At 42.3% G+C, this 13816-nt stretch overlaps 1 long non-coding RNA gene and 1 pseudogene across 1 annotated transcript; one reads left to right on the forward strand and one right to left on the reverse strand.

Annotated features, from left to right (window-relative positions):
- The first annotated feature begins 576 nt into the window (after window positions 1-576).
- LOC146893972 (uncharacterized) lies at window positions 577-1955 on the forward strand. The gene is made up of 2 exons (XR_015002590.2): window positions 577-1340; window positions 1674-1955. It is a non-coding gene; the product is annotated as an uncharacterized LOC146893972 (long non-coding RNA).
- Window positions 1956-8650: 6695 nt separating this feature from the next.
- LOC148121220 (olfactory receptor 5V1-like) lies at window positions 8651-9578 on the reverse strand (annotated as a pseudogene).
- Window positions 9579-13816: the final 4238 nt, after the last annotated feature.

A 13816-nucleotide genomic window follows, 5' to 3' on the forward strand; every position in this document is an offset into this window, starting at 1 on the left:
CTATGAATCCACCTGGCCACAAGAGATGGTCACCTCAGAAGCAACCTCTGTCTCCACCTCTGCCACCTGAGAAGGTATCTCCAGGATCACCAGGGTCCGTAAGTCTGCCTCTTACTCCCTGCTTCGCACCAGGGCAGCATCACGAGGTGAAAACAAAGAGCCTCCTTATGAAGGTTATTCTTTACCCTGCTACACACACAAAAAAGCTGAGCAGGTCCTCTTTTGAGATTCTCAAACTCTGGGCTTTGATTCAAACAGAAAGAAAGGAAACAAAGCTCACACAATATGAGTGGTTACAGTGATAAAATTTCCCTGAGCAATCAAATATTTGAGGACTATAAATCAAGACCCTGGCATTCACAGACTAGTTCCTCTAAAGTGAATAAAAATCAGAGAAATTTTTAATGAAAACTAACATCTCACAATTTCCTTAAAGGTGGAAAGAACAACACAGGAGGGATGTCTTCCCAAAACTTATGACTCTTCAAGTGGGCCCCAGTCTACCCCCAACATGGACATACAGCCATCTACAGGTACAAGTGACAGAGGTGACACTCTTCAGGCATCTGAGAAAATTACACTTCACCACACCACTCTGGATCACACATGTACTTTAGGACATGCCCTGGGCATGCAACGGGGAGACCACATGCTGACACTGAGCTTGCTCCTGGTAGCCACACTGGTGACAACATGGACCCACTGCATCAGTATTTTTTGACAGATTATAAAAATTTGATTTTTTGAAAAATTTCACGACCATAAACTTTGTTACTTTTAGAGGCCCTGTTGATTCTCCACAATGATATTGAGTATGCTCACAAGGGATTCCCATTGTTAAGTCTAAAACAATCATCGTTAATAGAAAAAAAAATATCAGTACATTACCATTTTACTTTCTTTAATGTTTCTTCACAAATGGTTAAAATACTAAAGTACAGGCAAGAAATAATCATAATGTTGTGGCCATCAGTATAAATATGAAATTATAAATTTAAAACATTTTCTATTTTTAAAAACTAAATCTCGTCATCAATGCAGCTGTGCAGATCTCTTTAGTAAGGCCTGTCTCTTAAGTTTCTGACAGTACTTGCCTTTATCTATTAATCCAGATCCACCAGGTCCTCCATGTCCACATCTTAATGTTCTGTCTTTTTCATCAATGGTCCAGGAGGAACCCCTAGTCATCACTGTGTTCTGCCTCCAAATCCTCCTCGTCCCAAGAGACGGGCACCTCAGGAGCCACCTCTGAATCCACCTGACCACAAGAGATGGGCACCTCTGAAGCCAACTCTGTTTCCATCTCTGCCATCTCGAAAAATTTCTCCATGACCTCCAGGGTACGTAAGTCTGCCTCTTATGCCCTGCATGGCACCAGGGCAACCTCACCAGGTGAAAACAGAGAGCTTTCTTATGAAGGTGATTCTTTACCCCCGTACACACAAAAAGCTGAGCAGGTCCTCTTTTAATATTCTCACCCTGGGCTTTGATTCAAACAGTAAGGTAACAAAGGTTACACAACATCCGTGGTTACAGTGATAAAATTTCCCTGAGCAATCAAATATTTGAGGACTATAAATCTAGACCCTGCCATGAACAGACAAGTTTTTCTAAAGTGAATAATATCAGTGAAATTTTTTAATGAAATCTAACATCTCACTCTTTCCTTAAAGAATCAAATCAGGAAGAATATCATCATACAACGTTTGTTGTTGGCCTTGTGGACCAGCCTGTTCCCCACACTGATTTACCACTTTCCCCAGGTATAAGAAATATTGCCTTGTTCAGTTGTTTCAAGGCTATGATGGGAAAAAATTGAAGCAAATGTTTTTTGCAATCAAACGCAACTCTAGATACTAATTTGTTTTACAAATTGTTTCCTACAGTTGAGAGTTTATCTGTCATGATTACTTTCATATTTCCTGAAATAAAGATGATATATAAAGGTATTAAAATATTGTTTTTGGCTTGGTGGTTGTTGTGCACATATTTAATTCCAGCACTTGGGAGGTAGTGCTGTGGGAGGAGTGGGCCAAGTTCCTGCTACCTGCTAGCTTAGACCCAAAATAACCACACAGAAATTGTATTAATAAATTACTGCCTGGCCCATTAGCTATAGCCTCTTCTTCTCTACTTCTCACATCTTCATTAATCTGTCTCCATTAATGTGTATTGCCACTTTACTGTGGCTTACAGGCATGAGTCTAATCAGCGTCCACCTTGGGTAGGAGAGCCATGGTGTCAGCAACACTTCCCTTCTTCTCAGCATTTTGTTCTGGCTACTCTATCCACCTAAGGGCTGCCCTATCAAATGGCCAAGGCTGTTTCTCTATTCAGCCAATGAAAGCAATACAAACACAGGAGGACCTCCTACACCAGGGTAGAGCCAAGTTTAAGGCCAGCCTGGTCTAGAAAGCAGCACTTCAGTTAAATAAATGTCATTCCTAGGACTCTAGTGCAGCGACTGACTACCTACTGTAATTCCTGCTAAGATGATCCCATTTCTCTGGCCTGCCTAGACACCTGCATGCATATGTACATGTACAAGACTAAAAGCAGAAAAACTGACATCACATGGTTATAGGTAAAATAAATATTTTTAAATTAAAATTTTCATTGATTTTATATCCCAAGTTTCATTTACCTGATTCCTCTTCTCCAGTTCCCTTCCCCCATGTCTTCTTCACCCCCAAGCCACTCCTCCTCTCTCTCATTTATAAAGGATCAAGACTCAATCATGACACATCCATTCAGAATAAAAAAAGAGAGAAACCAAATTGCAGCCCAAACATGGCATGAAACTCAGCATACCACCCCATCCCATAACACTACACTCCCACCCCCACCCCTACTCACAACCCAGGCACCCATCTTCCCACACCAAGCCCCATGCCTCCTCCATCAGGAACACAAATGATTTGCAGGAATGAGGGGCACGTTGGGGCACAATGAGGGTGCTCGATGAGGAAGGAGATGGAAGGCAGAGAATGCTGGACACTTCTGGCTTTGGATCCTGGCTCCAGGCTGTGGCAGATGACTGAGGAGGGCCCAGATGGCAGGGGGGTTGATGGGCAGGCTGGTCGGCTACCTGACTTGGCCTGGTGTGACTGTGCCATTTCAGGAGCTTTGGGCAGGGAGGGCTTGTCGGGACTAGGTGGCCGAAAGGGGTGCAGAGGGCTTGCAGATGGGTGTGCAGACAAGCACAGCAACAACAGGCTCTTTGGGCACGGCAGCGAGTGCTACCTTCATCTGTGGCCATACCACCCTGAAAGAGCCCAATCTCCTTTAATCTCAGAAAATAGACTGGGTTGGGCCTGGTTAATACTTTGATGGGAGATCTCCTGGGAATATCAGGTGCTATAGGCTTTACTTTTGGCCTTTTCGTCTCTTGTGGCCTTTGCAGCAGGCCACAGGTCAAGAGTCACACTGGACAGGACAGGCTACTGCAGTCTCTGCACACTGGAAAGCATGCACACCTCTGATAAGTTTCGAAATCCATCCACTGTTCAGAGCCCTGATGCACACAGGAAATCCACAAGGGGAAACACCCCAATGGGGAATCCCAGGACCACCTAAAGAGCTAAGAATCACAAAGTGATATGCAGCCCAAGCTGGCCTTGAACCAGACCAAACCCTGGGCCAGCCACCACCTCACTTGGCTCCTCAGTTCTCCAGCTCCCCAGATCCACAGGCAGGTTTCTGGGTGTATACTCTCTCCAGACATTGGGTACAGACATACTTGACCTGAAAACTGGTACAGTCCAGGAAACAGGATGACAAACACAGCACCACCTGCCCTCCTGCAGGCCCTGTGACCTGAGCTATGTGGGGTAGATGTTCCAGACTGGAGCTGGCCAGGTTCTGGCATGGGCTCAGTAACATGAGAGGGAGCTGGAGCCAGAGCCAGTGCCAGAGAGGGAGGGGCAAGGTACAAAGGATGCCTGGGATAACAGTCCTGCAAAGCTCACCACTGTGTATTCAGCAACAGATGGCCAACTTCCTCCAAGCTCAGGACCCTAGGGAAGCAGTCTATAAGAAAACCTGCTCTCCCCAGATGCATAATTCTAGACCCACCCCAAGGGACTGGGGATATAAGTCAACCTGTGTGCCTGTGTGCCTGCTTGCCTGTGTATAATGTGCATGTTATGTGGGTGGACATTCATTTGTGTAGGCCACAGTATGACTTGTGTACGTGTGTGTGTGTATGTCTGTGGTTGTGCGTGCATGCTTGTGCTTAGGTGTCTTTGTCTGGGTTTTTGCTTGGGTGTCTGTCTTTTTTGTGGGGAGAAGATTAGGAGTGTGTGTGTTCTTGTATGACGTGTGTATGTTGTGCATGCCTGCTTGTGTATGTGTGTTTGTGTGTCCATCTGATTGTGTGTGTGTCTGTAAGCTCTGATCATGTGCTTTCATACAAGTGTGCTTGGGTGTCTTCCTGCGTGTGTGTGTGTGTGTGTGTGTGTGTGTGTGTGTGTGCATACTTGTGCTTAGGTGTCTTTGTATGGGTTTTTGCTTGGGTGTCTATCTATTGAGATCATCAAAAGTATCTAAGATGTTTGAAATGAACTTTACAAAATCAAGATTTTTAAGTGGCTGTTTTCTATTAGTAAAGACTATAGAATAAAGCGTTTTGTCTCTATCTGGATGATTATAAATCAATGATTATTAATTGATTTCATTCACTGCATAAACAAAGGAGATAACTTGGTTCCCATATTAAATGAGTCTATGGAGCACTAAAATAAACTATAAAGTTTTTTTTTCGAGAGTTTTCAATTTACTTTTGGTACATAAATGACTGGGATTAACTAAATCACATAAAGTAAAAACAAAACTAAGGGTAGACTGATGTTTTCAAATTCTGGCCATGTCTCCCCTCCTCATTTACTTTAGCCTAAAAACTTAAGGGGTAAACTAAGCTCTTAAAATGAGAAAAAAAAAAAGATGTATGGCATATGCTGTGTGAGTGTGTTCCTGGGTGCCACACCAGTGCGGCTTGGATGCCGAAACTAGCAGGGGATGTGGGGATTCAGACACAGAGGTTTCCTTGCAGGGAGAAGAGCAGCAACCTTTATTCTACCCCAAACTAGAGCCTTTTATACCATTAGGCAGCTGGCCAGAGAGATGCTGAGCAGTCAGAGGTCAAGATCAAGGGCATCCTCTACTGGGAATGCTTCTGTGGAAAACCACTTGTCAGAAAGAAGACAAACAGCCTTGTTGATTATAGAGGACGAGGAAGTTTAGCTGTTGGTCAGCGGGAGTGGGGGCAGCCAGATCACAACACCTGGGGAGTCATGAAACACATATCTTTGTGTCAATACCAGGACCAATAATACATAAAATGATGGTTACATAAAAGTTCAACTTGAAGAACCAAGGTGTTTGTTAGGGTTGCTTACAGGAGCTGGGATGATTTAAATGTTGCCATATCACCAGAAAGTCCACCACAGCATGAATGTTATAGCCTTGGAGTTCTCTGCTAGACTTACAGAAAGCTGCCCAGGTTGGAGAATCTCCTCCAGGAAGCTTAACTGCTCAGACAATGTTCCCATCAGAAGTTGTTTACAACTTCCAGAAGCTAGGGCAGGGCCCTTGTGACTCTTGATTCAGCTCCCCAGGACTTGTAAGGTTGTTTACTTATTAAGTCTCAGGAGCTCCTTCAATGAGACAATGTTTCTATTCAGAGGAACTGCTACACTCCACTCCTTTGATGACTCTTGATTTCTCCCCACCTTATTTTCTGTGATAGTCTCAGCCTTCCTGTTAGTGACAAGAATACCTATGTATGACACAGCCAAGGTTACTTGTCATTAAGGACTGAGCCAATGATTATGACTCTCTGAAATGCTCTATCTATTGCAAAAATCGAGTTTTGTTCCAGGAGCTAGGGAACTGGGGAGACAAGTGCGATGCTGGGTGGCCTATGATTGTGATCAGTTTCGGAGCTGCGTGTCACTCAAAACTGCCTCTACCTTGTGATTCTTAGCTTCCTTCCTTGGCCCTGGGATTCCAAACTGGGGTATTTCCTCTGTGGGTTTGCTGGATGCCTATTTAGATTTCGGACCTTGTCAGACGTGGGTGGGTCCTTTCTTCAGGGTGCAAATGAAGTGGCCTGTTCTGGCCCAGGCTGGCCCTTGGCCCACAGAAGATCAAAGGGGAAAAACAGCCAAAAGAAAAGCCTAGGGCACCCAGTATTCCCAGGTGGTCCCCCATCCTACTACTAACCAGGCCGGACTGTGCTTCGCTTCCTAAATCAGACAAGATCGGGTACATTCGGGGTGGTATGGCCATAGAAAGAGGCTGCACAGGCTGCAGAGGCTGCAGGGCTCCTAGAGTTTGCCGCTTTGCTTGCCTCTACACCCACCCCCATGACCTCCAACATCCCTTCTGGTCGCCTAATCCAGCCAAGCCCAGCCAACACTCTACCCCTGACCTGGCTGAAGCCACACCAGGCTGCTCCAGGAAATCTACCCGCCGACCTGCCAGCAAGGCTCTCCTCAGCACTGGGCCCGGGCCAGGACCCTGGACCCAGGGCCAAAAGTTGCCACCATTACCAACGGACATTCTCTCCCTTCGGTCCCTTGTCTTCTATTCCTCATCTGGCAGCTTCACCCGGCCCCAACCGAGTGCCTGGCAGGTTTGCTGGCCCACAAACCATCTCCTTCCTTGCCCTGGGTCTACGGTCCAGTTTGTGCACACATCTGGCTCCCTTGGTGGGGAAACCATTGGTGTCAGATTTGGCAGGGCCTCAGATAACTTCCAGGGCATGGACTGGCTTTGGACCCCGACTCTACCCCCATCCCCACCTGGGGCCTGGTAGGCAGCTTTTGGCTTTGGGCAGGTGAGAGCCCTCCTCCATCCTGCAGCCATTTGTGTCCCAGTGAAGGAGACATGGGGCTTGGGGTGGGAAGGTGGGCACCCAGGTTGGGAGAAGGCCTGGGTGTGTGGTGGGGGTGGGATACCACTGCTGCAGCCTCCAGAGCATCGAACCACAGGCTGGCAACAGCACCAACCCCAGGGGCCCCGGCAGGATCTGCTTGGTCTGGGAGGTGGTGGCCACTGGCGGAGGGAGCAGCAGCAGAGAGGTCCTCTTCTTCAGCCCCTTCCAGCTCTTCCTCCTCTAGCTCTGCCATATGGGAGGCTGGTCAGTTGGGTTGAGCAGTCTCCTCCAGAGCCAGCTAGGTCCCTGGCCTGCCTGTCCCTGCGCTGCCAGCCACCAGCCACACAGACCTGAGCACTGGACTTCCCTGGCTGGGGTCTTAGGGGCTGAGGGTTGCCAGGAGTTCCCTCAGCAGCAGCCCGTCCTCCTCAAGCTCTGAGACTCCCTGGGGCTGCATAGGCGGCTGAAGCAGGGAGCCCTGGGCCATGGCCAGAGCCAGAGCTGCCGCTTGGCATCGCAGCAGTGTGCTGTCAATTTAGGAGTGTGGAGACAAAAGAGAATTTGTTGTTGAAGGATCTGAAAACATAAAGGAGACATCTACATCAGGCTAGACAGTATTCTTTATAGTTTCTCACTGTCTTGTCTGTAACAAAAATCCTCCCCTCCCAACTCTGTTCTAAAAAGAACTTTTGATAAGTGCACAATATATCAGAATAAATAATATTTTGTACCTATGAATGTTACTTCAATAGTATGTTCAATATAATAGATAGTATCAGACATGCATTACTTAGTGGGGAAAAATTTTTCAAAAAACTCTCACCACAAAATAATAGATATTTGATAACTATCATGGTTTAGTTGTTACTCACAGTGTTTATAAACAACAAAACCAATTTAAACTTAATGTTTAAACTTAAATGTTTATAATAACTTATCACTTAAAGTAAATTATGGAGTTTTTGAGAGATGGCTCAGAGATTAAGAAAACCCATGTTTAATTCCCACAACACAGATGATGAACTACAATCATCCTAGATTCCTGTTCCTGGGAATATAATGTCCTCCTGTGGCCTCCACACTCACTGAATATATAGTACACTGATATATACATAGACAAAACACCCACATACCTAAAAATAAACCAATATTTAAATTAAAAAATTAATAAAATTTGTAGTGGAAGGAATATTTCAAAAGATAAAAGCAATTGTTGCTCTTACACAAGACTAAGATTTTGTCCCCGACATCCACATGGTGACTGACTATTCTCCATAACTCCAGTTGCAGGAGGCCCAACACCCTCTTATGGACACTGTTTGCATGAAGCCTGCACATGGTGTACCGATAAGCAAGCAGCCAAGGCAGTCATGGTCATATATAAAAGTCTTTTAAAAGGAACAAGACAAAATAGAAACATAATGAAGATTTATAACTACATGGATAAATGTAGATTAGAACCAAAAAGAAAGTGGTAACATAGATATATGTAAATATAAAGGCTGGCGTTCTTGTGGATATAGCTATTGAGACAGATAAGAGAGCAAGAGATACAGTTATCTCATGTAACCTACCAATCCTATGCAGTATCAAAGATTTTTATCTTTCAATTACAAACTTTAAAGTGGGTACAGAGATGTGTGTAACAATATGTGAATTTAAATGCAAGTTTGCTATCAATTTTTTTCTATACATACATCGTTTTAGTACTTTGCTACCTCTTTTTGTATATTGATTCTCAGAAGAGTTTGAGAGACTCTTCAATCATGTTTTCTATGGACATATCCTAAGACGTAAAACTTTTCTGAGTGCTCCTTTGACTTCTCTGTTTCTAAGACTGTCAATAATTGGGTTTAAAATGAGGATAATGATCCCATATAGCATAGATATGAGTCTGTCTCTAGCAGGACAATGTTGACTGGAGGATGGGTGGATAGAGGTAAATATGCTTGTGCCATAGAACAAGAAGACTACAAGAAGGTGGGAAGCACAGGTGGAGGAAGCTTTGTGCTTCCCTTCCACTAACTGGATCTTCAGGATGGTGAGAATGCTGTATATGAAGGAGATCAAAGTGATGAGAAAAGAACCAACCCTCCAAGTGCCTCTACCACTAAAACAAGCATTTCTGGCATGCAGGTGGATGAATAGCACAGGGCCACCACAGGTAGGATATCACAATAGTACTGGTTTACTCGATTGGACTTGTAGAAAGACAGACTAAAGGTAGACTTTGTGTGGAGAAAGGAGTTGAGAAACCCAGCTACCCAGGTCCCTAACAACAGGTGCACACAACGAACCTTGGTCATGATGAGGGAATAACACAGAAGGAAGCATATGGCCATATACCAGGCATAAGTCATCACAACCAGCAAGAAAACTTCAGTCCCAGTTAGGGCCATCAGGAAATATAGCTTCAAAGCAACCCAAAAAAGGAAATGCTGTGATCTTCAGTCAAGCGATTCTTGACCATCTTGGGGTCAGTGGCTGATATGTCTAGCAGGGACAGATTTGCCAACAGGTAAAACATGGGAGTTTGAAGCGTTCTCTCAGTCACTGTGGCCATGAGGATGACCCTGTTTCCCAGCAAAGTTGTTTGATAGATGGTGATAAAGGCCACGAAGAGTGGATAGCACACCTCAGGGAGGTCAGAGAGCTCTATGAGGATGAACTGAGTCACTGTGTTAAGATTGTAGATGTCCATATTATATATCCACAGCGATGTTTCTAAGGGAAGTGAAAGTAAAGAATGAATATTCAAGTGATTAATTAATGATCCCAGTGCTGAGAAAGTGGGAAAACAGCAGAATATGATAGAAGATGGATTGTCTTACCGTTATCATATTTACTATTATCTGATTATGGTAGATCATCTTTTACATGTGTTTTTGATTTTTTTTCAGGTATTTCATTGAGTGTTTTGTATCTATGTTCAAATGGGAAATTGATCTGCAATTCTTTTATTTTGCATAATCTCTATGTGGTTTTAGTATCACAGTAACTGTGGCCTCATAAACTGAATCTGTCAGTGTTCCTTCTGTTTCTATGTTGTGGAATACTTTGAGGAGTGTTGGTCTTAGAAATACTGGTACAATTCTGTGCTAAAAACCATTTAATCCTGAAATATTTTCTGAGGGATGGGGGTTGGAAATTTCTTCTAATTCAGTAGGAGTTATGGGTACATTTAAATTGTTTATCTCATCTTGATTTAACTTTGTAAGTGGTACCCATCAAGAAAATTATGCATTTCTTTTTACCTTTTTAAAACTTGGTGTAGTAAAAATATATCCTTATGATTTGTATAGCATGTCTTATGACTCTCTGGATGGCCTTGGTGGATATTATTATCTGGATTTTCCTTTTAGGCATTCTAGAACTTCTGTGTATCCATACATTTTTTAAATATACAAAATTACCATCCCATATCGAGAATATTTATCATATTATTCATATATATATTTATTCATTAGTAGATAAAATTTTAATACTAGGAATAATCAAATATATAGGTAGTCACATCAACAATGAGTCATGAATGTATGAATGAATTATATATTCTACTTGGAACAAATAAATATAGAAATAATTCTTGTCACGCCAGCATGGCAACTGTCATTCTTCTGAGCGAGGGACATTAGGATTAACACACACCACAACTTCAGGTTCTGCAGACAAGCCTTTATTCCACTTTCTCACATAGTATATATAGTCCTCAGCAGTGGAGGTAAAGAAAGCAAAAGCAGGAAGCTCATCACTGTAACTCAATTGCTTAGGGGTAAATATCCTTAGAAACTTTGCTGAAAACAACAGATTGTTCCTTTTTTCAACCAACTTCAAGAGTGCAAAACAGATCAAGTGGGGGTGCAAAGGCCTGTCCTCTAGGGACCCAACAATTCCCTCCTTTTTATTTTAAAATCATGAGAGCCCCGTCTTAGGACTGCACCACTTCAAAACACAGTTTCCTGGGCTGTGCCGCTGGTACAAATGCAAGCTATTAAGCATCTAAATGGCATTAATGGGCCCGGATGTTTGTGTGCCCACTCTGGATAGGGAACAAAGTACCTGAGACTATGCCTTCGACTCAGCACTCCTTGCCTGAGCAGGCAGCAGGATCAGCATTACTAGGTGTGAGAAGCAGGAGAACATGGCAAATTTCTGCTGCCATACAGAGAGATGTTTCCAGGCTGCACAGTGCTCTGTGAGGCAGATTTGGCTGTATTGTTGCATGCTCATTCTCAGAGTTAAAGTGCTGAGTGCAGCTTCTGCCTGGTGGCCCCAGAGATAGCAGAAATGGTAGGTTCACCATTTTGAAATTGGAGAGAGGTGGAGCCAACATCCAGAGCAGCCACAACCAAGCTGCTTAGCATTTTAAAAGCTCGTCAAAACAGTAGAGAATTAAAGACAATGAAATAGGACAGATTCAGACATAAAAGACCTTTAAATGGGTCATACTGTTAGATAAAATTGTAGGCTTGGGACAGAAGAAAAACAGTATAGAAAGTCATAAAATAAAATTAATGCTTTAAAAAAAGGGTAAAGTCTTTAAAGACACAGAGTACAGATAATGATAGATTAAAAGGAGTAAAAAAAATAAGCCACATAAAAATGGAAAATTCACAGAGAGTCTTGATTCTGTGTATTATTGTGTTTTCTTTAATATTTTTGACTGTGAAGGAACTAAGTACAGAGAGACATCTCATTATATGGGCTGCCAAGCTAAACCAACATGTATATTATAAATGTATCTTGACTTCAGAATTTGGTTCTAAGGATATGATGCTTTGGAAAAGTGGTTCTTTTTTGTTTTCACAGAAGATGAGACCCTGTGGATTCCTTCTAGACCAATATGGTATGATAGACCATGCCCACCTGAAAGGTTTCCATAAACACCCTTTAAAAATTACTTCACTCAACTGGTGGCTGAGATGAACCTAGCACATAGGATACACCATGAAAGATCTGATTAACAGTGCCTCCATTCACCACAAAGCAGTTTGGAGAGAAATAACTATTCCCATATTACCAAATGCTGCTTATAAAAGATCTTTTACATTTAAAGGGGGATATGATAGAGATATTAATAATTTACACTGGTATGGATTTGGCTTTATTGATGTAAATTTAAGGTCAATCTTGTTATATATATTTCTGCTCTTGATGAAGATATTGTGACTCTGTGTATTATTTAGAAATGTATTGTATAATATAGGTTATTAATTGATAATTATCGATAATAGTAAAGCTTGTAGTCATGTTAGCTACATTTTCTAGAAGTGCATAGAAATATTTCATATAGGCACTCTTTATATCTTTCAAAGATTACAGAATATGGCATTTAAAATGTTTTAATAACTTAGAGCTTTTTATGATAATGAGACACGTCTACTCTTGGCAGCACCAATCTACTTCAAGAGGAAGATGGGTATCGAAGAGGCTCCTTATGGAGTTGGTTAGCCATTTGGGCAAGAAACTGCTCTTGCCTGGACTGTGGCATGAACTGAACACAAAGAACCCACAGAGAGAGGACTGCTGAACTTGCCTAAAGGTGAGTTGATACTCCAAGATTCCTCATTCCTGAAAGAGTCTGTGATACATTTTGTAGGATACAAAAGAAACTGAGTGAACTGTCTTTAAAATTTCCTGCTTCATGGAAAAGTCTGCAGGATACTGTGGGCCTGTAGGCTGAAGATGGATGCCCCAATGGTACAAAAGAACTTGGGGTGACTGTACAGGCAACAAGATGTCTCTGGGTTATCTCACTCAGGATGGTGTTTTCTACTTCCATCTATTTCCATGCAAAATTCAAGATGTCATTGTTTTTCACGCTGAGTAGTACTCTAATGTGTAACCATGTCACACTTTCTTAATGCATTCTTCCATTGAGGGCACCTAGGTTGTTCCCAGGTTCTGGTTATTACAAATAATGCTGCTATGAACATAGTTAAACAAATGCTTTTGTAGTATGATAGTGCATCTCTTGGGTATATTCCCAAGAGTGGTATTGCTGGGTCCTGAGGTAGGTTGATTCCCAATTTTCTGAGAAACTGCCACACTGATCTCCAAAGTGGTTGTACAAGTTTGCTTTCCAGTCAGCAATGGCTGAGTGTTCCCCTTGCTCCACATCTTCTCCAGAATAGGTTATCATTGGTGTTTTTGATTTTAGCCATTCTGACATTTGTAAGATGGTATCTCAAAGTTGTTTTGATTTGCATTTCCCTGATAGCTAAGGAAGTTGAACATGACCTGAAGTATCTTTTGGCCATTTGAAATTCTTTTGTTGAGAATTATCTGTTCACTTCAGTACCACATTTTTAATTGGGTTATTTAGAATTTTAATATTTAGTTTCTTGAGTTCTTTATATATTTTGGAGATCAGTCCTTTGTCTGATGTGTGGTTGAAAATATTTTCCCATTCAATAGACTGCTGTTTTGTCTTAATAACTGTGTCCTTTGCTTTACAGAAGCTTCTCAGTTTCAGGAGGTCCCACTTGTTCATTGTTGCTTTTATTGTCTGTGCTACAGGGGTTTTATTTAGGAAGTGGTATCCTGTGCCCATGTATTGCAAACTACTTCCCACTTTCTCTTCTATCAGGTTCAGTGTGGTTGGATTTATATTGACATCTTTAATCCATTTGGACTTGAGTTTTATGCGTGGTGATCGGTATGGATCTATTTTCATTCTTCTACAGGTTGACATCCAGTTATGCCAGCACCATTTGTTAAAGATGCTTTCTTTTTTCAATTGTATAATTTTAGCCTCTTTGTCCAAAATCAGATGTTCATAGCTTTGTGGACTAATACCCAGGTCTACGATTTGATTCCATTGGTCAAAGTTTCTATTTTTATGCTAATATCAAACTGTTTTGTATCAGGGTAACTGTAGCTTCATAAAAAGAGTTTGGCAATGACTCGTCTGTTTCTATTATGTGAAACACATTAAGG

This window comes from Myodes glareolus, chromosome 8 (genome assembly GCF_982192425.1).
Source record: "Myodes glareolus chromosome 8, mMyoGla1.1, whole genome shotgun sequence".
In the NCBI taxonomy this organism is placed as follows: domain Eukaryota; kingdom Metazoa; phylum Chordata; class Mammalia; order Rodentia; family Cricetidae; genus Myodes; species Myodes glareolus.